The sequence below is a fragment of the Staurois parvus genome, unplaced genomic scaffold, assembly GCF_062004578.1.
Source record: "Staurois parvus isolate SC_StPar_1 unplaced genomic scaffold, SC_StPar_1.0 ptg000066l, whole genome shotgun sequence".
Taxonomy (NCBI): Eukaryota; Metazoa; Chordata; class Amphibia; order Anura; family Ranidae; genus Staurois; species Staurois parvus.
Genome location: NW_028317862.1, coordinates 5,336,758 through 5,362,944, shown reverse-complemented (window position 1 = coordinate 5,362,944; position 26,187 = coordinate 5,336,758).

Genomic DNA, 26,187 nt, shown 5'->3' with positions numbered 1-26,187 from the left:
TTTGCTATTTAGCACTGCACTACTTTAACTGGTAATTGCACAGTCATGCAATGCAGTACCCAAATTAATTTATATAATTGTTTTCACTCTTTTCTTTTGTTATTATTTGATCTCCACTGGGTTTTTTATGTTTTTTGCAATATGAAGACCGAAAATTAAAAAACAACAAAATTTTTTTACTTTCTGCTACAAAACAAATCCAATAAAAAAAATCAAATTTCTTCATACATTTTGGCCAAAAAATCCCAATAAATGTAAATTGATTGGTTTGCATGAAAGTTATAGCGCCTACAAACTAAGGTATAAACAGTGCTCAGCATAAATGAGTACACTCCTTTTGAAAAGTAAGATTTGAATCAATATCTCAGTGAACTCAAGAACAATTTCCAAAATGTTGACAAAGCTGAGTTTTATAGAACATTTGTTTAGCTTATTACATGAAAGTAAGGTTAATAATATAACTTAGAATATAAAATCTTCAGTTTTATTCAAATTAGTTGATGCAAAAATGAATACACCCCACAACAAAAACTACTACATCTAGTATCTTGTATGACCTCCATGATTTGTAAGGACAGCACAAAGTCTTCTAGGCATGGAATGAACAATTTGGCGATATATTGCAACATCTATCTTTTTCCATTCTTCAAGAACGACCTCTTTTAGAGCCTGGATGCTGGATGGAGAGCGATGCTCGACTTGTCTCTTCAGAATTCCCCACTGCACTGCCTGTGCGGGCTGTCTGTCTGCAGTAGATTGCGAGTGGGCAGTCCACAAGTGGTTAAACAAGGCATTTGTTTTGCAGGGGTCACTGCTTAATAAATTGGTAAAACACAGGTGAGAATGGTGGTTGTGGGGGAAACATCTTTACTGAATAAGCAGGATTAACCTGACAAAGGTCTCTAGAATGGTCTAGTTTTAATCAATTGATTCCACTGTATAATTGAAAAGGGTTTCTGCATTAAAAAAAAAAGAAGATATGTATACCACTCAAAGTAAGTGACTCATCACAGGCTCCACTATGACATCTTCGGGTTCTGGTTTGGATTGATGTACTCCAGCAAATTAGTCAGAAAAGGAAATTGATGCGTTCTGAGCTGAATTTAACCACTTGCCATCTGGCCCATGTATATAAACGGCTGGACGGGAGCAGTGCCGATGCGGGTTGCTGTTTATAAATGGCCCCCACATTCACTGCCTGTGCACGCTCCCTGGGAGCACGCGGCACTGCGATCTGGTGCCTGCTCTGTTTGGAGGACACAGCGGAAAACTGATCGCTGTACGGGACCTCTGTGTGAGGTCCCAATTCATGTGATCCCTGATTGGCCAATCAGTGACCACATGAATAGTAGTAAACAAGATGTCACTTCCTGACATCATTGCTTACTACTTGTGAAATCTGTGAATGATCACAGAGGTCACATGGTACAAGGCCATTCACAACAGTACCATGTGACAAGCTGTGACCAATCACATCTCTCACAGTATTTCTCAATGGCTGCAAGAATGCAGCCAGAGAGAAGGAGAAATGATTGCTTTTACAGCCTTTATGGATGTAAAAGCAATCAGTGTAAAAGAAGAAAAAAAAATCTTCATTACCCCCCACAAGTAGTACAGTGTCACCATGGTGACACTGTACTGCTAGGGTGATGGTATGTTAAAAAACAAAACAAAACATTAATAATAATATAAAAAAATAAAAATGTAAACAATTTTTTTTTAAAATTTAAATTTTTGGTTATAAACTAATTTGGGTTATTATTTTTTTTACTAAAAAGATAGCTAAATACATGTTTGGCCAAGATTTATGAAGAACGATTATTTATTTGCAAAATTTCATAAGAAAAACACTTTTTCTCATTTATATAGCAAAAAAAAAACATTCCAGTGGTGAATAAATACCACCAAAATAAAGTTTTATCTTTCTCAAAAAAATGCTAAAAAATTCATATGGGTACAGTGTTGCATGACTGCGCAATTGTCATTCAAAGTGTGATAGCACTGAAAGCGGAAAATTTGCCTGGGCAGGAAGAGGGTGAAAGTGACCGGACTTGAAGTGGCTAACAGCAGCAGGGGTCACCTCAGACCTATTCACTTACTTTTAAATGATGGTTATAGACATTTAGGTATTTACTTATTTTTAGCAAGCAGTAAAAAACTTTAAAACAAGAATTCAATAATATATGTAGCTGTAGGCACTGTGGAGAAATTAATCACAGAATTCAAATTCACAGAAAAAACACTGTAGTCATCAAAGTAGCTCCTTCAGCAACCCAACTCACCCTGCTTCCCTCTCCTAGCAATGACTTAACAGTTCTTCAGTTTCCTAATCTCGAATGTAAACACAGAACAGGAGCTCTGGGAGGGGGGAACAATGTGAGATGACCTGCTGACTACAGTGCTTCCGCTGGAATGAATTTTCACTTTCGCTGGACAGCTGTAGCAGATAGTGGAAAAAAGGGAAAAAGGGCTCTACCTGCAGGATCAATAAGTATTAAAAGTTTGCTATGGGGGGGGCTCGGAAAAACAATAACTGCTATGTAAATGCTAATGGAAAACTGCATCATATGGATTTTTTTTATTTTGCCTATAGTTTTACTTTATGGGCTACTGCTCAGCCACTAAGCAAAAAAAAAAACAAAACAAAAAACAAAACAATGTATATGTAACCGTATATGGCAGATCAGCGGTGAGATATGAATGTCTGCAAATATTTGGCTGTTAGAATTAGAAGTGTATGAACTATGAATATCATTATCAATCAGATGCCATAAATGGAGCCTATTCTCATGTTGCTGTTTTCAGGTAGGCAGAAAAGAGCAAGGAAAGTGATAAAAGGAAAGTAGTGGACATTGGGGAAGTACTGCTGCATTGCAGCCCAGATCTAAATAACACTTACTATAAAAATGGTAAAGAAACCAAATTGGGGGCCAGGTACTCAATGGGGATGAGTGAATATATCTAAGTTCGGGTATTTACTGAACCCTGTATGAAGTTTGAAAATTAGAAGCTTAAATCATTTCTCATTGACGTCTACAGGGGCAAATCTTAATAATTAGTTTTGAGCATTGTAAAGGCTAAGAGGCAAGGGATTATAATAAAAGGGCATGGGCATCTGGGAAAAGACTCTATGTTACACATGCCAGCGAGGCTGCCTAATGCATCTATTAGATTCTACACAGTTGCTCGTATATTTTTATTCTTAATCTCCAACTGCTTAAAGTTGATAGCTTTTCTACTTTTATTTCAGCTGTTGCCTACATGCACATTGCCCCTCTAGTGTACATAATCTATGTAAATGTTATTTGTTAAAATGTCTTTTATTCCCAGTATTTGAGGTTTCATTTCAGTGTGTGATTGTAGGCTCTGTTGCATTACTACACTATTGCACACAAGTATTTCTCTCTTTCTACCTTATCTTGTATCTTAGATAACATCTCATATGTTCTGATCCCTACACTTTCCCATCTGGTTCCGATAAATGATTACAACTGGGATGTATGCATTGCCCCATCAGCCTTTATGTTGGAACCATTGTTATGCTTCCCTGTGTCATTTGAGTCTATTTATGTCTGATAACGATCAGACTTATTATACACAGTCAATGCCAACTGAAGATGATATTCTCAGTATAATCACAATTCAATCCTAACTGTCCCCAGGGGTGGACTGACAACTCATGGGGCCCCAGGGCAATCGGGGATCATGGGGCCCCTGTGTCCTTGCCCAAACTCCAAAAAGCCTATGAAAAAGGTACCAGGGGCATCTCATGGGGCCCCCTACTGACCCCGTCCCTCAGTCAGTGCCCGAGTTTCCAAATGGTCAGTCCGCCCCTGACTGTCCCCCATCCATTTTTGACACAAATAATACACTGGCCATGTCCTTATTCCAGATGTTAAAAAAAGAAACATCACCTTTTTGATGCAAACCCCTCTCTGCTCCTCCCTACATTTAAAGTAGGGTTTATATATTCTAACCCTTTTAAATCTTCACAAAAATTCATTGTCACCTTCTAATACATTTTTTACTCAATCTAAAACTGTTTGATACCACCCGATTAACTACTATCCATACCCAAGGGTGAAGAGCGATAGTGAGAACCTTTGCTTACTCTGATAATACTGATAATGCCAATATACATTATATTGCAAAAACTATTGGGACGCCTGCCTTTACACAGAAATGAACTTTAATAGCGTCCCAATCTTAGTCCGTAGAGTTCAATATTGAGCTGTCCCACCCTTTGCAACTATAACAGCTTCAACTCTTCTGGGAAGGCTGTCCACAAGGTTTAGGAGTGTGTCTATGGGAATGTTTGACTATTCTTCCAGAAGCGCATTTGTGAGGTCAGGCACTGATGTCGGATGAGAAGGCCTGGTTCACAGTCTCTGCTCTAATTCATCCAAAAGGTGTTCTATCAGGTTGAGGTCAGGACTCTGTGCAGGCCAGTCAAGTTCCTCCACCCCAAACTCGCTCATCCATGTCTTTAGGGACCTTACTTTGTGCACTGGTGCGCAGTCATGTTGGAACAGGAAGGGGCCATCCCCAAACTGTGAAATTGTCCAAAATATCTTGGTATGCTGATGCCTTAAGAGCTTGGCCCTTCACTGGAACTAAGGGGCCAAGCCTAACCCCTGAAAAACAACCCCACACGATAATCCACCCTCCACCAAACTTTACACTTAGCACAATGCAGTCAGGCAAGTACCGTTCTCCTGGCAACTGCCAAACCCAAACACGTCCATTGCATTGCCAGACAGAGAAGTGTGATTCGTCACTCAAGAGAACACATCTCCACTGCTCTAGAGTCCAGTGGCGGCGTGCTTTACACCACTGCATCTGACTCTTTGCATTGCACTTGGTGATGTAAGGCTTGGATGCAGCTTCTCGGCCATGGAAACCCATTCCATGAGGCTCTCTAAGCACTATTGTGCTAATCTGAAGGTCAAACAAAGTTTAGAAGTCTTTAGCTATTGACTCTGCAGACAGTTGATGACTTCTGTGCACTGTGCACTTCAGCATGCTCTGACCCTGTTCTGTCATTTTATGTGGCCTACCAATTTGTGGCTGATTTGCTGTTGTTCTCAGCTGCTTCCACATTGTTATAATACCACTAACAGTTGACCATGGAATATTTAGTAGCAAGGAAATTTCATGGATGGACTTATTGCACAGGTGGCAACCTATTATGGTACCACGCTTGAATTCACTGAGCTGCTGAGAGCTACCCATTCTTTCATAAATGTTTGCAGAGCAGTCTGCATCCCTAGGTACTTGATTTTATACACCTGTGACCACGGAGGTGATTGTAACCTGAATCCAATTATTTGATGGGGTGTTCCAATACTTTGGGCAATAGAGTGTGTTATCTTATCCAATGTTAGAGGTCTGTAACATTTTATCTTTAGAAGTCCTTATTACAATATTCTATTAGAAATGCAACAGTTATTCTGCTTAAAGTGACTGTAAATATATGAACAAAGCATATCCCTCTGTTGTGTGTCTCAGTTAAGAGAACTAAGTGTCATTTCTGTCTGCTGTCTTGTTCCTCTGCTCTCAGCATGAATCACCTCTGACAAGCTTCCCTGAAACCAAGAGAAAAATGGTGACAGGGGAGGTAGCTCCAGAAGATAGACAGCCTGAACTCTGTTCCTGTGAGCTGTGGTAAGGGGGGGGGGGGGTTCTCTTACCTCCAATCAGCTCTTAGAGCTCTCTTCACTGACCTCTGCAATCTGTAAATTCAGCTCCCTGCCCCCTTTTTTCTGAACTCTCAGACACCCTTTATAAATTCTGCACTTTGAATTGGAGGACTTGTTTCATCTCTGTGTATCACCTAAGGTCAGTGACTTCACTGGGTTCACTGCAAGGGTATACAGTCACTTTAATGGATTGTGGTTTTATTTTCCAATGACTCATAGTCATTACCTGACTATGTGTAGCTTGTTTTGGTTTTTACTTTAGTTTCAGTATGCCTTTATTTCTCTCACTGCAGCCCTTGTGGACAAGCGAGGAGGCTTGCGTGATTGTTGGATCAGAGTGAGTTCTCTCTCTTTATGATTTTCAGAGATTTGGATGTATGCAAAACTCTGAATGGACAAAATAACAAATGTCAACAAATCTGAAAAAAGTAATAACGAAATTAGTAGTTTGGGACTATAGGGAACTTAATTAAATTTTTTAATTCATCAAATAATTTACATTCAGGTACATTTGTGATTAAAGCGCAGTTCTAGGTATTTTTGTGTTTATTAAAAGTCAGCAGCTACAAAAACTGTAGCTGCCGACTTTTAATAAAGACACACTTACCTGTCCCAGGGTCCAGTTATGTGCTCACCCACATCATCCCTTCTCTCCCTCTTCTCTTGTTATACTCACTGTGAAACCTAAAGGGGTTTATCCTCCACATGTATAAAAAGGCTGTTTGATCCTGTCTTCTCTGATCCTCCCCTTCTTCCACAGTCCCCAATCCATCTGCTGATAGCACAGAGCCATAGTAGACACTCTGCACATGCTCAATTTGGTGTGTATTGCTAGAAAGTTTTTTTGTTTTTTTTTGGGAGGATGCATGTGATTGGCAGAGGGCCAATCAGCACTGTCCAGACAAAGGATCTGCGGTTATGCAGCCTCATAGGACACTTAGAGGAGAATGAAAACTCCTGCTACATGCTTTAACCAGTGCTCGGCTGAACACTGATAGAAGTCACAAGACTGCTCTAACGGTGGATGAGAAAAGGTATTTAGCAGTTTATATTTACTAAAATAATTGCATTTCCATGTTCTGTGTACTGTGGGAGACCAGATATAGTGAATGCAGGGTCCTGGGTTTAGTAGCACTTCAATTCCTATCATCTGCATTCCTAACTTTTTTCTCATGATTCAAAAATTCACATCAATATGGGCATATATTATAGGTATATGAAAATCAAAAGCACTGAATATATCACTTCTTGCATCTGCACAAAACCAATTAAGAGATAACTTTGTATTTACCTTGGTCTCCTCTAGGCTCCCACATTTGATCGTTCACCTCACTGCAGGCTATAGCACAGTACATCAATCCAACCATCCCTACGTATGTAGACTCACTTCAACAAGGAAAATACTACCCTATTAAGCAGGATCACAGCAATAAAGATGCCCTTACTGCCCAAATTCCTCTAGTTTGCCAACCTGCTATCCATAACCTTCCTAGTCTACTGCATTTGTACCCTACAATCTAATATACTTAAATCAGTTCACCTTTACTGACTTTTGGTGTAAACCTCCCTATGCATTATCAAGTCATCAGTACATTAACATGCAGTGCTCCATTTTTCAAGAGAAATTTTACTTTTTCCGCTGCTCATTTCATTGCCCTCTTCCTCCATCCTGTCATTTGCAGGCCAAAGAGGGGAGAAAACGAGAACGAGCAGCTGAAAAGTAAGCATTCTTTTGCAAGATAGAGTGCTGTGTGTTAATGTAATGTAATGTAAAAGTCTGTTAAAATGAACGAATCCTTTAAATTTAAAATGGGGGAAAACTAGAACCAGAATTGGTAAGGAAATATTTTGCCATCTGAAAACACAGGGGAGACTGGGACTATCACTCATCCTCAGGATTACCAATTAGCAAAATTGCATTGCTTCAGGCTACCTTAGAGACCTCATTGTGGAAGTCCACAGAAGCATATTTTTGTTCCCTTAAATAATATACAATCTGCTATGGTAACAAAGGTAAAATTACTAACCCCAACATGTTTCGCTCTCTGGGCATTTGGGACAAAGTAAAAGAACTGGGCAAGCTGATCTTGTCCATTTTTTTAGGCAATCCTGAGTATTTCTGCTCTATTTGCCTATACATAGTGATTTTAGATAATCTTTCCTTTGTTCAGAGTTTTATATAAACGAGGTCATGTTGTCTGTTTTGACAATCTGAGAAACAAATATCACATTCCCCTGAGTAAGCTATACTGATACTTGCAAATCAGACACTTTATCTCCTTAACCGCTTCCTGACTGTCCTATAGCAGAAGTACTGCTACAGGCTGGCAGGGCTGCGCAAAATCACGTATATTTAAATATATATATATTGTACATGATTTTGCATTTCCTTGTAGAGTGCGCGTGCCCTACCCATGCTGCCATTGGCAGTTTCAGCTGTTGATCATAGGGTCCTGGCCGAAGATTCCCTGCTGGCACCCGACGAACTCCGAGGAACAGTGACAGAGGAGAGGTCTGTATGTAAACAATACAGATCTCTCCCCTGGCAGCACCAGCACGCCACTTTGTATTGCTTCACATAGCACTGTTCACTGTATTAGTATCACTGGGGATGTCAGTGGCAGTTAGTCAGTTCCCTCCCAGTGTCAGAATGCCCCCCTCAGTCTCGCAGTCTCACAGTCCCATAGTCCCGCTAAAAGTCGCTGATCGCCGCCATTACTAGTACAAAAAAAGTTTTAAAAAATGTCAGTATAGATATATACTTCCATTTGTAGATGCTATAAATTTCGCATCAACCAATTAATTGACATGTATTGGAATTTTTTTTTGGCAAAGGCATGTAGCAGAATACATTTCGGCCTAAATTTTTGCCAAAATTGAATTTTAAAAATTTTTTTACTGGATATGTTTTATAGCAAAAAGTCAAAAATATTGTTTTTTTTTCCAAAATAGTCGGTCTTTTTTGTTTATAGCGCACAAATGTAAAAAAAAAAGTGATCAAATACCAACAAAAGAAAGCTCTATTTGTGGGAAAAAAGGACATAAATTTAATTTGGGTGCAGCAATGCATGACCGCGCAGTTGTCAGTTACGCAGCGCTGTACCGCAAAAAATGGCCTAGTCAGGAAGGGGGGTAAATCCTCTGGAGGGCAAGTGGTTAACCATACAACTGTAAACCTAATACCTTTGAACATAAATACTATAGATTTCATGTCACCCCTCTGGGAATCATATACTATGTGCCCTTCCAACTACTGCCAACTCTGTGGTCCTCTCTACCAACCAACACTATGAAATTGGCATAAGAATTACAACAAACAGCAGACCACGAGGAAGGGCAAGCTATCTAGCTGAATGGATCCAAATAATTATAAACTTCTGTTATGATGATCTTTAGACCCTTCTTGCATATCTAAGGAACACAACCCACCATCCTGAAACTTGTTTCAGAGAATGCCCCTTGCAAGGTTGCCTATTAAAGAGAATGGGCTGCCCTATGCGTGACGAGTGGAAACATTCCAAAATGCCTTCCCCCCAAAAAAACCCATGTGGGAATGCAAGTTCCCACTATGTGGAGATGTGACCAGGGCTGACAGCTGAGTGTCTCCACCCACTCCCTCCTACGTACTTGTATAAAGCTGGCCATACACTATGCAATCTGATTGTACAATCTCTGTACAATTTCTTTTAGATTTACCAAAACTATGTAATAGGAGGAATTACCTGAACAATCCATTCAATCTGTATCAAATCAGGCAGGCCATTGCACTACTTAGCTGACGGTTGATCTAAGTGAGTTTGTACAATCTGATTGTACAGTATATGGTCACCTTAAAGGATGAAGTAGGGAAGTTTGTGGAAGTAAAAAAGATATGGTTTAGTAATGAGAGAGATATGGTCAAGAGTGGTAAAACATTCTAATACACTAAGGCAGTGCATGATGGGATGTGAAGGTTCCTGGAATGCCACTTGATCTACAGGAAGTGATAGAAGCAGAAAGCATTTTTAAAATTTCAAATAGATGAAAATTCAATCCAGCCATGAATGAGGTAACTGATAAATAATGTAAGCACATTGGGATGGCTTGGCAGGAAACACATTAGAAAAGTAAAGAATAAGAAAAGTTCCTTATGAAAAGTGAAATTCTGCCTGAAAAGGTGAATGTAACTTTTAATCACTAGCAGACATGTGAAACCTCAGCGCATTATTTAAAAAAAAAAAAAACTGTTCCATTATATATGCTTTTCTGGACACAGCCTTCCTTAACAATCAACTTCAGGAGCAAAGTACATGAAGTGCAGTGGTCAGGAGTATGTCATTTACAGCCCAGTATACAGAATGCAGGAGTCAGGAGTATGAAATGTAAAACATAGTGTCTACAGTGTAGGACTCAGGTATGGTTAAAGCACAGAGTGTAGGGGACAATCGTGCCTAACACAGAGCATGCAGGGGTCAGGAATGTGTAATGAACAGGCTACTTTACAGATTATGACCAAAATGACTCCCTTTTCTCAGTATATATCTCCCCCAAAGCCCATATCTCCCACAGTACAGATTTCCCCTAACATTCCTAAATCCCATCCCAACCCACTCCCCAGTGCAGACCCACTTCAGCACAAATAACACAGTACAGCCTCCCCCTAGTACAAATTCCTCAGTATATATTATCCCCAGCAAAGACTCTTATCATTACAGACAGAACCCCCTAACACAGACCCCCTCATTGCAACCTCCCTCAAGCACAGATCCCTTAGTACTGACCATCCCCCCCACACAGTACACTAGCACAAACCCCTCAGTACAGATCCTCCCCAATACAGATCCCTTCCATCTCCCCAATACAGATCCCTTCCCCCTCCCCAGTACAGACCCCTCAGTGCAGACACAAACCTCCCCCCTGGTACACATCCTTCAATACAGACATGTACCTATTACAGACACCCCCAGTAGAGGCCCTTCAGTGCAGGCTCCCCCTCCCCAGTTCAAACCATTCCGTACAGACATCCCTTACTATAAAAATAAAGATTCCACAAAGGATACAGCTGATGGAATGCCGGCTGTCAGTTTTATTAGTTTTATAATTCATGCTGCATTTATCATTGTATGTAAGTACATAGAGTTTTTATTCAATAAAATACTTTTCCGATTATACTACACTATGTATCTAGATCACGTATCAACAAATTTGGAGTCTTAAATTCATGGTGCCTGATCGAGGTGTTCCCGCCAGCTGCATTTGAGATCCCCATGTCAGAGAACATTTGATAAGGCCTATCTGGGTCTATTCATAAGGTGAGGATCCACCTGGAGCACATGGTAGTGAGTCCATACACGCTGAAGAGCAGTTATTTTTACAGCATCTTTTCTGTTTTTCACTAGTTTTGCATTTGGCTAGAGTCAGTGTCACTACTGTTAGCATGAGGCAATACCTAGACCCTACAGAGGTTGCACAGGCAGTCCAACCCCTCCAGGATGGCACATCAATACATGCCATTGCCAAAAGGTTTGCTGTGTCTCTCAGCACAGCCTCAAGAGCATGGAGGAGAGTCCAGGAGACAGGCAGTTACTCTAGGAGAGCTGGTGCTGGTTCACCCTGTGACAGAAGTGAAAGGGTCAGAAGAAGCTGTGGAAAATGTTATCGGCATGAAATCCTTGGACCCATTGTCAGACCCTATCAGACCCTGTCGGACCCTGGTACATGTCCTTGCCCGGCCTCATGTGGCGAGGGTATGCAGGCAGTTCCTGGAGGATGAAGGATTTGATACCATTGAATGGCCCCCATGCTGGCCTGACCTAAATCCAATAAAACACTTCTTGGATATCATGTTTCAGTCCATCCAACGCTGCCAGGTTGCACCTCAGACTGTCCAGCAGCTCAGTGATGCCCTGCTCCAGATCTGGGAGGAAATACCCCAGGACACCATCTGCCATCTCATTAGGAGCATGCCCCAATGTTGTCAGGCATGCACACAAGCACATGGTGGCCATTCAAACTACTAAGTACCATTTTGAGGTGCTGCAATGAAATTTCAGCAAAATTAACTAGCCTGCTGCTTCATTTTGTTTCACTTTGCTATTTCCATCAAAAGATGGGGCATCCTTACATTCCTAACACATTACCCAGTCCATATCAGTATAGATATCCAGCATGATATTTTTCCCCATTGAGATCTGATCTGTTTTCAAAGTGTTCCTTTAATTTTTTTGAGCAGTGTATATTTTTTTGGTGATCACTTTATCACTTATTTGTGGAAATTAATGTAATTTGTGCAGCTGACAGCACTGGAGCTCTGTGTTACACTGCATGTGACATTTAGATATATTTGTGTGTTTATAGCACTGGATTCTTATGCCACATTTGTAATTATATGGTCAAAATATTTTTTCATATATTATTGGAAGATTGGAAAAACAAAGTTTGGTTTGTTTTTGCAAAACTTTCTTATGGAACAGTAAAATAATTATTAAAAGATAAGTTCACCTCTTGTAACATGTTACATGTTACAAACCTATTCAGGATGTAACATGGAACATGATACAAACGCACCAGTCCCTGCTCCCTTTCTGTTGTGACAGGGGATCCGCTAGCTGTCACAATTAAATAAAAAAGCGGCTGTGCAGGGCTCCGGCTCACTCAGCTGCATCATTAATTCACGTGTTCTGTGAATGAAGGAACTACAAGTCCCAACAGCCTTTGTGGCTGTTGGCTTGTAGTTCTCAATGAACTAATATTGTGCCTGGGGAGCTCCGTGGTAGTTCATTGATTCTTCCTGTCAGTAAATCAGCTTGCATGTATATCCCGTACAGGCAAGCAAACATACCAACAGGTCTGCAGGAGACCTGCATGGTACCAACGATCTGCTAATCACTGGTGCAATGCTTTACAGGCTCCAGAAACAAAAAATAATAAATGCACATTTTTTTACCTGCAAAAAAAATGTGCATTTATTATTTTTTGCAAAAAGGTGAACTTATCCTTTAAGTTTCATCTGACTGTACAACACACTACATATTAACAGTGATATAAATACAATTTCTATGCATAGGGTTGTTATTATGTTTTGTGTGTGTGTGTGTGTGTGTGTGTGTGTGTGTGTGTGTGTGTGTGTGTGTGTGTGTGTGTATGTGTGTTTTTTATATGCTGTACTGAATTTTCAAACAGTGACTGAATTTGGAAACTTGCCAGGGTAACTCAAATAAAATCATAGCATCCCACCAATCTCACAGAGGACTTTGGTTTTAATTAATTTATCTCACCCCGGAGGCTTGCGTATGCTGGGTAGGGAAAAGAAAATAGAAATTGTGTGTGCCATGGGTGGTTTTGGGAATTGTTGAAAATAAAAATAAAGGAGAATAAATAAACATAATAAACACAATAATAACACTGTCAATCACAGAATTAATGTTCAAAGAGTAATACAATCTGCTGATTTTCTTCTCCATCAGATTATTTTTTCTATATTCCTTCTCAGTAAAAGTTGCTTGTGTATGTAGAACTTGAATGTTTACACATCATACAATATAAATAATTCTCAGTATATTTGAAGCATCTTGGGAATTTAAAGTATTTTTTTTTTCAAAAAGTTTAATGTTCCACATTCCTTCCCAAATTGTAATCCAGTTCAGAACATAACCATAATCATTGGTAAAAGCTACAGCTTGCTAACTGTCTTATATTTGACTAAAACCTTTTACCCCTGTTTGATCTGTAGATAAAGGAAAACATAACTGTGGCAAAAAAGATGTTCAAGTATAAAATGATATTTTCCATAATAATGAATACAGATGTTTTTCTTAGCAGAGTCAATATGTCAAGGGAACGCTAGATAAAGTTATTCACATACAATATAAGAACAGAGAAAGAAAAAATGGGAAACATCCACGATGAAGAATATATTTAATGAGTAAGTACAGCATACAATTCCTCCTTTCAAAAATGTCAGTTCACATTGAACCTCCATTTTAGATATCGTATAATTACTTTGTCAACATAAGGTAAAGTACTGATGGATGATGCATCAGTTCTTGAAACCTAACTTTCTGTGAGTTACTTAGGATAAAACTAAGTGCTTTTACATTCAAGCCTTGGTGATGATAGTGGTTTTATATTTATCATGCTGTCATTTGAGTTGACTGTACCAGCCTCTTCAGAGCAGAAATAAGGACACTAATGGAGGTGTGTCCTTAGTACTCAGAAGGGTCACACATTCATTCTCCTAACATGTTCACAGCACAAATAGCTTTAAGCCAGGAAACAGCTTTGCCCATTTTAAGTAGTAATCTGTTACTGGGCCCCTTCTAGAGCCTTTATATTTTTATATCTTACTTGTTGATTGTTCACATTGACCTGCGTGACACTGAATATGTAGCTTCCCCTTGGTGTTCACCTTTCATATAATACAATGTTACTATTTTTTAACTTTCCCACTAGTAAGTACAATTCTACCTGGACCTTCAAAAGTCCTGCAACTGATTGCAATTCTTTATTTATAAGAAATTCTGTCAAGAATCAATAATAGTCCTGGGTCTCCAGTTCCTTCTTTAATAATACTTTGATATGATTTGTCACAAGCTAGCCTAGAGTATCCACTACATTTTATTACTTAGCTTGCAGCACAAGTCTCATCTTTGAGTCATGAGATCCGCCATGGGAAGACCTTTAAAAAAGCTATATTCTTTACTGTTTGGTTATTACAGAAAGTCTATATTACTCAATAATATCTTTTATAAGGTGTGCTGTCACATCTACACATAGATGTTTAACCCTGATGTAAGTAGAGAACATCCGAGGGCTGGAGGCCATTTTACTGCCATGGACATTGCTTTTCTTGATTGGATGGCAAACGAATCAACAGTAACAAAAAAGTTAAATTCTTTCTACAATCTTTCGCTTTCAGTGATTCTGGATTAAGCCCATAGCAACACAGCTTCAATTTACTGATCATAGTCAGGCTGCAGTGAAAAACCCTGCCTTTCCACAGTATAAAATCGTGCACAGTAATATTAAATGAATAAATACAACTCAGCCATAAAATAGGCAATAAACACTAATGATATAATATTATCACACATGCCATTATCTTTACATCCATAACAGGTATTTAAAAATCACAGAAGTGCTTTGTTTAAGATACATATCCTATAATAACTAGAGATTTATTTTCAGGGCAAATGTAAAGGAGGATTAAAATAAAATAATGTTTAATTCTTTTTACTGTATATACAAAATATATTTTCATAATTTCTTAAATTTAGAATCTATTGGCTTAGATTTTTTTCTAATGATGCACCGAGACAGAATGCTGTAATTTAGTTTTTTGTTTCAAATTATTTTTTCATACATAATTAATCTGTAATGGAGAAGGTTTAAACTGTTTTAGGTGTTGGTTATCAGATCTCTATACTGTATCTCAAGCATCTCAGGTGTCAGTTTGTAATTTTGAACAATCAACAAAAATATATATTAAATTGTATTTCTAACAACCTGGGAACAACAGCAACTGTTTGATGGTTCCCATAAGGTCACTAACCTGCAGTTTTGCACACTACTATAGATATACATATCTACACAAGCAGCATTCTTCAGAAAAGCAGAGCTGTGAAATAACTCATAAATAGCGATGAGTGATATTGAAAGTTTGGGACATTTTAGCAAAATTCACCATTCCAAACTAAAGAGGACCTGTTCTGTAAATGCGTTGCCCGAAAAAGGTTAGCAGATGGCAAAGAGCTTTCCATAACTGAAGTTGTTCCAATTGCTGACTTACCATGCCTTGTTGCACACTGTGTGGAAGCAGCTATCTTGATAAAAGAGTAAAGCTGGCCATAGATGGGTAGTTTTTTTTTTTCATTTGACTAGCAAGCTGAACAAAAAAAACTAAAAGATTGCTCCATCCATGCAAATGAGGTGGATGGAGAAAACCTCCCTGCTGGTACATTGTATTCTGACAGTAGGACCCAGTGCATGGTCAACAAAAGTTTTCCAGCAAGTCCCTTCAACAGAAATCAATCAAATGATTGCCTTCAGTCGAGCAAAGATGGCCACACATAGGTCAAAATTCAGCTGGTCCAGAACCAGACGAATTTTAATTAGTGTACGGCTTAAGGCTTCTCTTGATGACTGCTAATCTGATGACTGCTGGGATCATCAAGAAGCAGCAAGGGTGGTAGAAGAACACAGATCCATAAAATGAAAAAAAAAAAACACGAGAGATATCCTTGCACTGCAGGTCTTCAGGTACAGCCTTTTCTCCAGCAAGCCCTTCAGATGAACAGTGAGAAGCACAGTAGTGACATTACCAATTACTTGTGAGACTAGAAGTCAAAGGCAGCAGTGTCTTAGATGATTGCACACTGCAGGTATATAGCTTTTAGGCTACAGAATAAGAGTGCCTTGGCACAGCCACATGTCAGGAACTGCACTGATATTTTTCAGGAGAAATTAAAGAAAAAGTATACATTCTAAGATACTGCTTTGACACAATTAAAATTTCTAGATGCCCCTATACTATAACATAGCACTGCACTACAGTATGTTTAGAGCTGAGAGAGGTTAGCAAGGCTCTTTTATATTGCTTACATTAAAAAAAAACATTTCTTAAAAACCTTCATTTTATAAAGGTTTTGCACTGGAGTTTGATATGGATGAATTCAGTTATAATCAAGAGCCACTGTCTCTTTATATAGTGACTATTAAAGACTTAATGACCACAATGTAAAAATACTATCAATGCTCATAAAATAATAAAAATAGAACATGTGGAGCCATGTGAATCCATATAGAAAATGCATCCACAATAAAATATTGGTTATTAAACATGTTATTCTTTATCTAGGCCAATCCCAAGTGATTGTGCACAAATTACTGTGATATAGACAATTGTGATATGGAACACAATCCAGTTGTGTGCATAAATGTAAATTATCACCTTAGTGCAATTGCGCTGCCTATAATAATTCAAAACTGTCATTTCTACCATCTGCATCTCTTTTAGCTGCCTTGAACAATAATATAGTCATTAGGTTTTTCCCAATGCTTCATTAGGCACCTGACCACTGTAAAATACTAGTCCCCTATTCATTGAGGGATGCACCCTGTTCTTTGCTTAACACTGCAACGGTACTCTTCAAAGTTATAACACTACACATAAACTGCAAAATAATTCTAATATGTCACTGAAATCTACTGTATATGCTTTGCAAAGGCAATCTCATGTTTGACAAAGACCATAGATACTGATAAAAAATGATCACCAAAAATCAAAAACAGTTATATCAATAAAACTCATTTGCAAGGTGCTCTTCTTGATGATATACCCACAGCCTTAAGGTTGATTTACATGGAAAATAACACACCCTGCAAGTGGCAAGAATCTGTGGCTTCCTGTGTCTAGAATGACAAGCGTGTGTATGAAGAGCTGCAGTCACTGAGCTCACATAATGCAATGACAGGATGATGGAGGTCCTCAAATATCCGTGATATTTTGCAGAACCAGCAGTTACCTGTGGTTAGGGACAGAGGATCATGGCTGGTAGAAGGCTGTCTGTACCCAGCCGCAATCACTGCAGGTAATCACTGGCAACTCTTCACATAGACCTGGCATTCCAGACCAAGGAATTCTCATATTATTGCTGCTGGAATTCACAGGTCATGATAATCATGCATGTGAATGGACCGTGTGGGCAAAATCCCTGCCGCTTTCCCTTGCAAAAATTCCTTTCTACCTCTAGAAAGTCCCCATTCTTCCAGATTTAATGATGTCCATCATCATTCAGCTTGGAAAACTGTGACCATACTGTGTTTGCAGGGCATCATGGACCTGCGCCGGCCCTGAGGGGCACTACTGCGGCACCCAATATCTGCAATGTAATCAAGAGAGTGGTTCTAACATCAACACATCAATGCTGTTCTCCACATTGTAAATAATTACCAACCATTTGGGAAAATCCAAAGAGGAAGAGGACCCTGTGGCTCACAAGACCAACCTGAAGACATCTGAAAAAGGAAGTATCATGTTGCACACGCATTTTTGTTTCTTTGTCTATAATTACTTATGGAAAATGTTACCCCTTTGTGACCAGACCATTTTCTGCTATTTAGCACTGTACTACATTAGCTGGTAATTGCGCTGTCATGCAAGCTGTACTCAAACAAAATTTATATCATTTTTTTACAGAAATATAGGTTTCTTTTGGTGGTATTTGATTATCACTGGGTTTTTTATTTTTTATCGTATAAACAAAAAAAACCTGAACATTTTAAAAAAAGAACAATATTTGTTACTCTCTGTTAAAAACCATAGCCAAAAAAAAAATTTAAAAACTCAAATGTCTTTGAAAATTTAGGACAAAATGTATTCTGCTACATGTCTTTGGTAAAACAAAATCCCAATAAGTATATATTAACTGGTTTGATTGAAAATATAGCGTCTACAAACAATGGTATATATACTGGATTTTTTTTTACACTAGTAATGGCGGTGATCAGCAAATTATAGTGGGACTGTAATAGTGCGACGGGCAATCTGACACTAACTGACACTTTGTGGGAATTGACTAACTGACACTGACATCATCAGTGATACTAGTACAGTGATCAGTGCTAATAAAATACGCTGTCACTGTACTAATAACACTGGCTGGGAAGGGGTTAACATTTAGGGGCAATCAAAGGGTTAGCTGTGTGCCTAACAATTTTTACTGTGTGTAATATATTCTGCATTTACTTAGTGATATGACCATTTTTACCCCATCGCTGCTGTCTGTAGAGCACCCTGTGTTGTTTACCAATCAGGGCTCTTTTCTGTCATTCGCTCAGCTGATCAGTGGCTCCTGGCCATAAATAATTTTGTTCTTTCCTTACTCTGTAGCAAGGAATTGCTCTGTACAGTTAGTCCCACCCTCCTTCAGCATGTCTTTAGTTTCTGTTTGGAGCACATATAATTGCTGCAGCTAGACGTATTATGATTTTTTTTACCTATTTGATGCTCCTCTGCTCTGCACAAGTTTTGAATTAAAGCTTTCTATGATCTGCAAGATGTCATTTGGATTGAGTCACTGTCTGCCTACACTGCTGAGACTGTAAGATACAGTATAACTATCTTGACACAAATGGATCAGGTTTAGAGATCACACTTTCAGTGCTTAGATTGGAGAAGCCGAACAGTCAAAAGTAATTTAGCTCCGGTCAAAAAATCATCCATAGCTCTGGAATATACTGTGAAATGTGTTATGGACACTGGACATACAGCAGCTTAGGACAGTGTAGCTATACAAGCCTGTACATGCCTGCAAGCAAATAGCAGTACAACATCTTACAGCTTAAAAGACAACAATGCTACTGAGCTGTGCAATGGGACTGTGCTATACAAGTCAGTTTGTGCATTATACATGCTTTATATACAGTATTGCTTGAATTAACACATACCATTCTGATTTCTGCTACCTGCTCAAAAAAGTGAGACAGAAAGCTGCCCGTGTTTCACAAACAACCTCCCCACACAGAACCAAAGAACTGATATATTTCTCAGAGACTGCTAGTTAAGTCTTTCATTGTCAGCACAATGTCACAGCAAAGCATTACATTTTCTGTGTAGGCCAAAACACAGCAAGAGCCTGCATTATTTCCAGATCAGGAACTACGCAGACAAGGTAAACACTTGGTTAAACCAACTTGGAAGATTCGACAAAATTATAAGCCTGACAAAGAAGAACTGCTGGTTAATCTTAATCACTTACTGTATGGGCTAAGTTGCTTGATTGCATGTCATTCCTTTCTCAGCCTTCTTATGAAGTTCTTCAACTAGAGGGTGCTCTCAAACACTTCTTTTGCTACCTGAAAGTTACCGACAACCGTGACTTAAATTTACTATCCTCCAAAAGTGGTACAATCCTGAAGAGTCACAGGAAGATTTAGATGGATTTGATGAGCATAATCTAGAGAGAGGCAGTTTATTACTAACAAAAAAGGACAAAGGCAAAAGGGAGAATCACACAACTTCACAAATCAAAATCTCATTGCTCTGCATCTACGAGACACTCCACCAGATCTGTAAGTCTCTATAATCAAGATCTTCTACTCACAGCCAACAACTTATTAAAGCCTGTGCTGACAAGGAAGCATCTTAAATTCAGGCAGTCTTTGCCCAAAAGAAAGCAGATATGGAAACAGTAGCTGTAGGAGCTGCACTCAAGGAAGAACAGATGAAAGCAGAGATGGAAGCAGAACTGCATGCAAGAAAGCATGGATGGAAGCAGGAACTTCATACATTAGGCAGAGATGGAATCAGAAAGCAGAAAATACATGCAAGAAAGCAGAGATTGAAGAAAATGCTGCAGTCAAGAAAGCACAGATTGAAACAGACAGCTGCAGAAACTGCATGCAAGAAAGTACAGATGGAAGCAGAGGTGAATGTAGAAGCTGCACAAAAGAGAGCAGAGATGGAGGCTTTGGAGATACAATATGAGCACATCACAGCCATGGAAAAGTTAAAGGTTTTAGAGCAAGGTGCTAGTGAAAGTGAAGGATGGAACAGCAGCAGACACTCAGTTGCATCGTATGCATCATCCAGGTTTCCTCACACTCTCTCTCAAAACTCCAGTTCTAAGCCACATCAGCTGTATGCCACAACCAAGGTCAGAACATCATACCTATCCCCTTTCAAGACAATCTACCTACTCGTCCCTTATTACAACAGACTTTTGCAACCCAGCAAACTGTAGGCACAGGCATGCAGATAATTGACAATACACCTTAATATGAAGCTAGTGTCAGTACCAGCATTCAGGCTAGCCCTTTTTGTTTTTATATTGTAAATTTTTATTAAGGGCCAAAACCCAATTTTTGAAACAGTACACATTTTCAACAGGAATACCATGTGTATATAAGACAAAAAAAAAGAAGAAGAAAACAGTACAATGACAGAAGGTTATTATCAATTCAAAAGAAAGAAAAAGAAGAAAAAAAAGTAACATACAGAAAAGCACAGTTATATATGAACAGCATGGCATTCAGTAATTATAGGAACATGAATCGTTATAGACTATATAGTCAAACAACGAAAAATAACAACAATAGTCAAAGGCAATTCACTTACAACATGAGCTGTGGGTCATGTAAGAGAGGATATATTGGGGGGGAAGGATAGAACCTACCAAAAGGGAAGTGGTGCCATGCCCCCCAGAATGAAAGATACCGGAGTGGTCACCCACCAGGGCCAAGAGGTATTCCATTTCCCTTATTTCAGAGATTGCCCCAATGAAATGACTTTGGGAAGGTGTGTCTATCAACTTCCAAAAACGCGGTATTACCTTTCTAGCAGCCGTCAAAATGTGTAATCCCAACCGTTTAGATGGTTTGGGGATATCCTTAACTCCTTGGCGCCGGCCGCACGTAAATGTGTGGCCTCCCGGCGTCTGGACCTTGACGCCGAGCGGCCACACATTTGCGTGCAATTAAGAAAAACATATGTGCTGAGAGCATGTGCCCTGCGTGCTCCCAGCACACATGTCCTGTACTCACAGAAAGGTGCCGATCTCCGATCATTCCCGATCATGTGACCGCCGTGACAGCGGTCACATGATCCTAAAACTCCACCCTGCCTCCCGGCTTCTGAAACCCTTAAAGGGCCGGGAGGTGCCGGTGCCAAGGGGTTAAAGGGTAAGCCCAGGAGGTAGTGTAGTGGGTCCAGGGGGAGGGCAACATTCAGTACTTGTTCTAAAACCTTCTGAACTGTAAACCAGTATTCCACAATCTGTGGGCAAAACCAGTAAATGAGACACACACCCTCCACACATCTCCAGCATGTAGCAGGTAAATTAGGGCTAATTACATGTAATATTACGGGAGTTTTATACCAGTGCATCAAAACCTTGTATATGTTTTCTTTATCAACAACACAATGAGAGGTTTTAGCAGCAGAATCCCATATCGCCTGACAGCATTTTAAAGAGATGGAACAACTAAGCTCCTCCTCCCATCTCTTCATGTAGCAGTGTGGAATCTCAACCACACATGTCGTATCAAGAAGCAATTTATACAGAGAGGCAATTAGATGTTGCTGGGTAGGGCCTTTAATAACTATCCTCTCAAAATTGGTGGGACAATCTAAAGTTAAGAAAGAGCTAAGGGAGCTGAAGAAATGATGAAAATGCAAATAGGTGTATCTGGCTGATATGGGTATTGTGGGTTTCCATGTTCTAATCTCTTCAAGCGATCGAATCCTGCGTGAAACAGGATTGATCAGGTGGCGTAATTGAAATATTCCACAAGCAGCCCAAGGATACATTCAGGGGAAGGATAAACTGTCCGGAATCTCCGGATTATATAATATATTCAACAACGGGGAGCATGCAGACAGTAATTGGTGTGTCTTCACACAGGTTGACCAAATCTTAAGAGTGAATTTCATGGATTCTAACAACAGAGAAACTGGGGGGGAGAGGCGTCTTTTAGTGATAGGGACCTAACGGTGAGCAAGGATGAGTCGGGTGAATGCTATTTAGTTTAATCTATACCCATCTAGTATGGGGCTTCTGGGCAAAGCATAATAGTGTGTGTCTTAAATGGGTGGCTAAATAATATTTGGTAATGCCTGGAGCTCCCAAGCACCCAGAGGATCGAGGGGATAAAAGGACTGACCGAGCTATCCTAGGTTTTTCACCGTGCCAAATGAACTGAAGAAATGCTCGCTGTAGGGACTGCAAATGAGCAGGAGGGATCACAACTGGTAAGATCTCTAAAAAATAAAGTAGCTTTGGGAGAACAGTCATCTTTAAAACATGAATTCTACCCAAGAAAGATATCTTGTGCAAATCCCACAGCAAATCCCAAGCGATCAAATGCATTTTGGGCATCTAGACTCAAAAGTAGTGCCGGTGTCTGCATGTTTTGGAGTATATCTATCAGATCAATTGTCCGTCATGTATTGTCACCTGCCTGTCTTGACAAAATAAAACCTACCTGATCAGTTTGAATGAGTTTAGGCAACAAAAGGAGCTAAACAATTTGCTAAAATTTTTGTGAAGATTTTGTAATCTGTGTTTAAGAGAGCAATGGGTCTATAGTTGGCAGGGGATTTAAAATTTTCCGCATGCTGAAATTGCGGATGAGGGATATTCCCCTTCAGCAAAGAGGAATAAAATTCCAGTAGATGGGGGCCCAAATCCACAATAAAATGTTTATACTAGGCATAGGAAAAAATCCGTCTGGACCTGGTGATTTATGGGATGCCAATTCCTTAACGGTAGCTAATAATTCCTCTATAGTAATGGGTGCATTTAAAACAAATTTGTCTTCTTTTTTCAATTTGGGAAGCTGGAGGGTGGAGACAAAATTGGCAATGGAATCCCTACGAGAAGAGGGGTGTAAGTCTGATGTTAAACAATTATAAAGTTTGCGATAATATTCTCCAAATACTCATGCCATTTGTTGTGGATAAAAGGTAGGGGTACCATCTGACTGAAATAAAAATTCAGGAGCAGTGGGTGCCGAGTGAGTCTTTAATTTGTTAACTAACATCCTGTGGGGCTTATTAGCATAGTGATAAAACTTCTGCTTCATCCAGAGCAATTGTAAACCTTAAGGATCGTAAGAAATGTATCCCCATGTTGGCATTGAAGCAACATATATCTACCGTGAGGGTCTAAGGTTGAAGATAGTACCCGAAGCGGGCATCCCTTTATAATAAGAATGGCAACTCCTGCTTTGCTGGTAGCATCCATAGCAGAATATGTTGTGGGGAAATACTTGAGAGCAAATTGGAATGAATTACCTTTTTTAAAATGTGTTTCCTGTAGTAGGATAACATTAGCTTTGGACTGGCGCAACTCTCTAAGGGCTATCGACCGCTTCCTCAGGGAATTTAAGCCCTTAACATTGCAGGAAAATAATCATAAAGACATGTTAATGTAGTGTGAATGCAAGCAAACATATGCAGAACTTCATATCAAAATAACCATGCTGTTTCAACAAAGGGTAACACAGAAAATTAAACCTGAGAAAAACGCATCCAGTGCATCGTAGCAGATCTAACAAACAAAGAGCAATCAAATGTGAAAAAAAACACTGAATAGTACAGTAAAAAGGCCAAAACATGGAAAAGACTTGAGGAGCCTAAGCTGCCCAGGAATCTACAGCCTCGGCTGTAGATAATGTGGGACACCATGGGGTGGGCAAGATAAGAAAAGGGGACTCCACTCCTCTCCTCTACAATAAACTGCTTGCAGTAGATTAGGCAATGAAAATGGTCACAATGGGGTTGTGAATATTATCCACAGGAGGATAATTAAATTGTTGTGCAAAGCATGCCAATAAGCAAGGAATTCCCAGGGATGGTAGCTTATCAAGTTGCAGTAGACATCCTGGACACTGGGGAGCGTTGAGGGATTGACAGATGGGTCTTATTCTTGGATCCTGCCGGAGTCCACATTTTGTTAGGTTTGGTACTCACCCTTGGTTTGGGCAGGGGGAGTGCCAGAGCTAGGTTTCGCAGGAAGGCCTCTCCTTCTTGAAGGTCCCTAATGGTATGCTGGGCACTATCCTTAGTTAAAATCAAGCAAAAGGGAAAACCCCATCTATAGACAACAAGATGTTTCTGTAGGTGCAGAGTGAGTGGGCGGAGATTGCGCCTCTTAGACAATGTGATGGGGGACAGATCACTGTAGATTTTGATTTTTTTTCTCCTCCGAAGTCAACCAATGTAGTATTGCGTGTGGAATTCAATAAGGACTCTTTACTGTTGAAATAATGAAATCGGACAATAACGTCCCGCGGTCTAGCGCCCAGTGAAGGTTTCGGAGCAAGAGAGTAATGAGCCCTATCCATGCACCAGTCTATATCCTGTACCACCGGGGCCAAATCAACAAAGGGACTTAGCAGATAGTTGTGTAAATCCACGTCTCCGATAGACTCAGGGGTGCCCCGTATTCTGAGATTTTCCTGAGTCTCCCTGTAAAGATTGTAACTGAGACATCTGTTGCTTTAAGGCATGATTATCTTTTTCCAGAAATTGTACGTACTAGATCAGGCCATCAAATTTGGATTCTAATTGATCTGTGCATGCCTCGACCTGTGCTATCTCCCCTCTTAGTTCTTCTGCGATTTTCCCCACTGCTACCGATATAGTATGTGTCAAATTTTGAAGAAGATATTGCAATCTATCATCTAAGATATATGTTGTGAGGTGTAGAGCAGATACAGTATTAGGGGGAGCAGAATGAGACTGTTAGTCCCTTCTAAAACCCGGCCAAGCCTCTGGAACTGCCGTCTGATGAGAGGATTCACTAGAGGCTGGGGATGGGGCCCGCGACACATACCTCTCCATGTTGGTAGGCCGTGGGTGCCATGTGGGCAATTGGGAGAACTTCTGCGATCCTATTCTCTCCATCAGGACCAGCAGGTGATGCAGGGTGTGACGGTGATGCTCCCCTGCGAAATGGAGCTTGTAGAAGCAGCGGGGGTTTCAGAGAAGGGAGCGGTGTCCCAGAGCCGGCTGACTATGCAACCGCAGCCATTCCCCTCTGCGCATGCGCCCCCCAGGCTAGCCCTTTAAAGCTGAGCAAAACTAACCTGAGACAACATTTACCAGGAAACAACATTGATTGCCCAGCCCAGCTCCTTGCTACCCATGTTTAAAGCACCTGTTACACACACCACCTGTGCTCATGATAACAGACACAACCTGGTGTGCTCTTGCATGACCCAGCTTGTATTTGTTCAGTGGATTATTTTGTATGGCCTGGCTTACTCTGATCCTGCTCTCTCCACTGTGATTCTGTACCATTCTGGAATCTGATCTACTTGTGTGTGACCCGGCTTGTCTTGATAATGCTTCTGTTACTTCTTTGTCTGCTCTGACCTGATCCATCTACGCACCAGTCCATTCTGCCCTGCTGACATCTGCGATGGTGCACCACAATTGTAGGGTTTGTATCGAATGCCGTGTTTCAGAGCACCATGCTAAAAACTGTAAGGCTACATAGAAACACCAAGTACAAAGAATGTGACAGTGATGATCATATGCAAGTACTCTATCCATTTCAAGATAAGTACTGGAGAAGGATTCTGTGAAATATCCTGTGCCAAAATAGGCTTAATTTGTGTATATCCCAAGGATCAACCTGAAAAGGCTGTAGATTCTAGATGAACACAGTAACTGATCTCTTGCTAGATTAAAACCTTTTGACCTATTAAACATAACAGGAGATGCCTTAGCAAACACCCTAGGCATCAGTGATGGAATTAAGTTTCAGGCAGGACAGCCACTGGTCTTGTAGTAGCTTTCCTAAATGGCAGTGTAGAAATACCATTACTCACTCATCGAGCGCAACCAGATTCCAACCAAGAGAGATGAGATCCTTACTCCTGCAGCTGCTTCTCTCCAGTCTCCCTTGAGAGGCATAACTGGCCACATACCAGCTCTTGACATAAATACCAATATTCTCTTGCTTCTCAACAGAGACATCCCAAGGATACGCAAGGCTTGCCAACA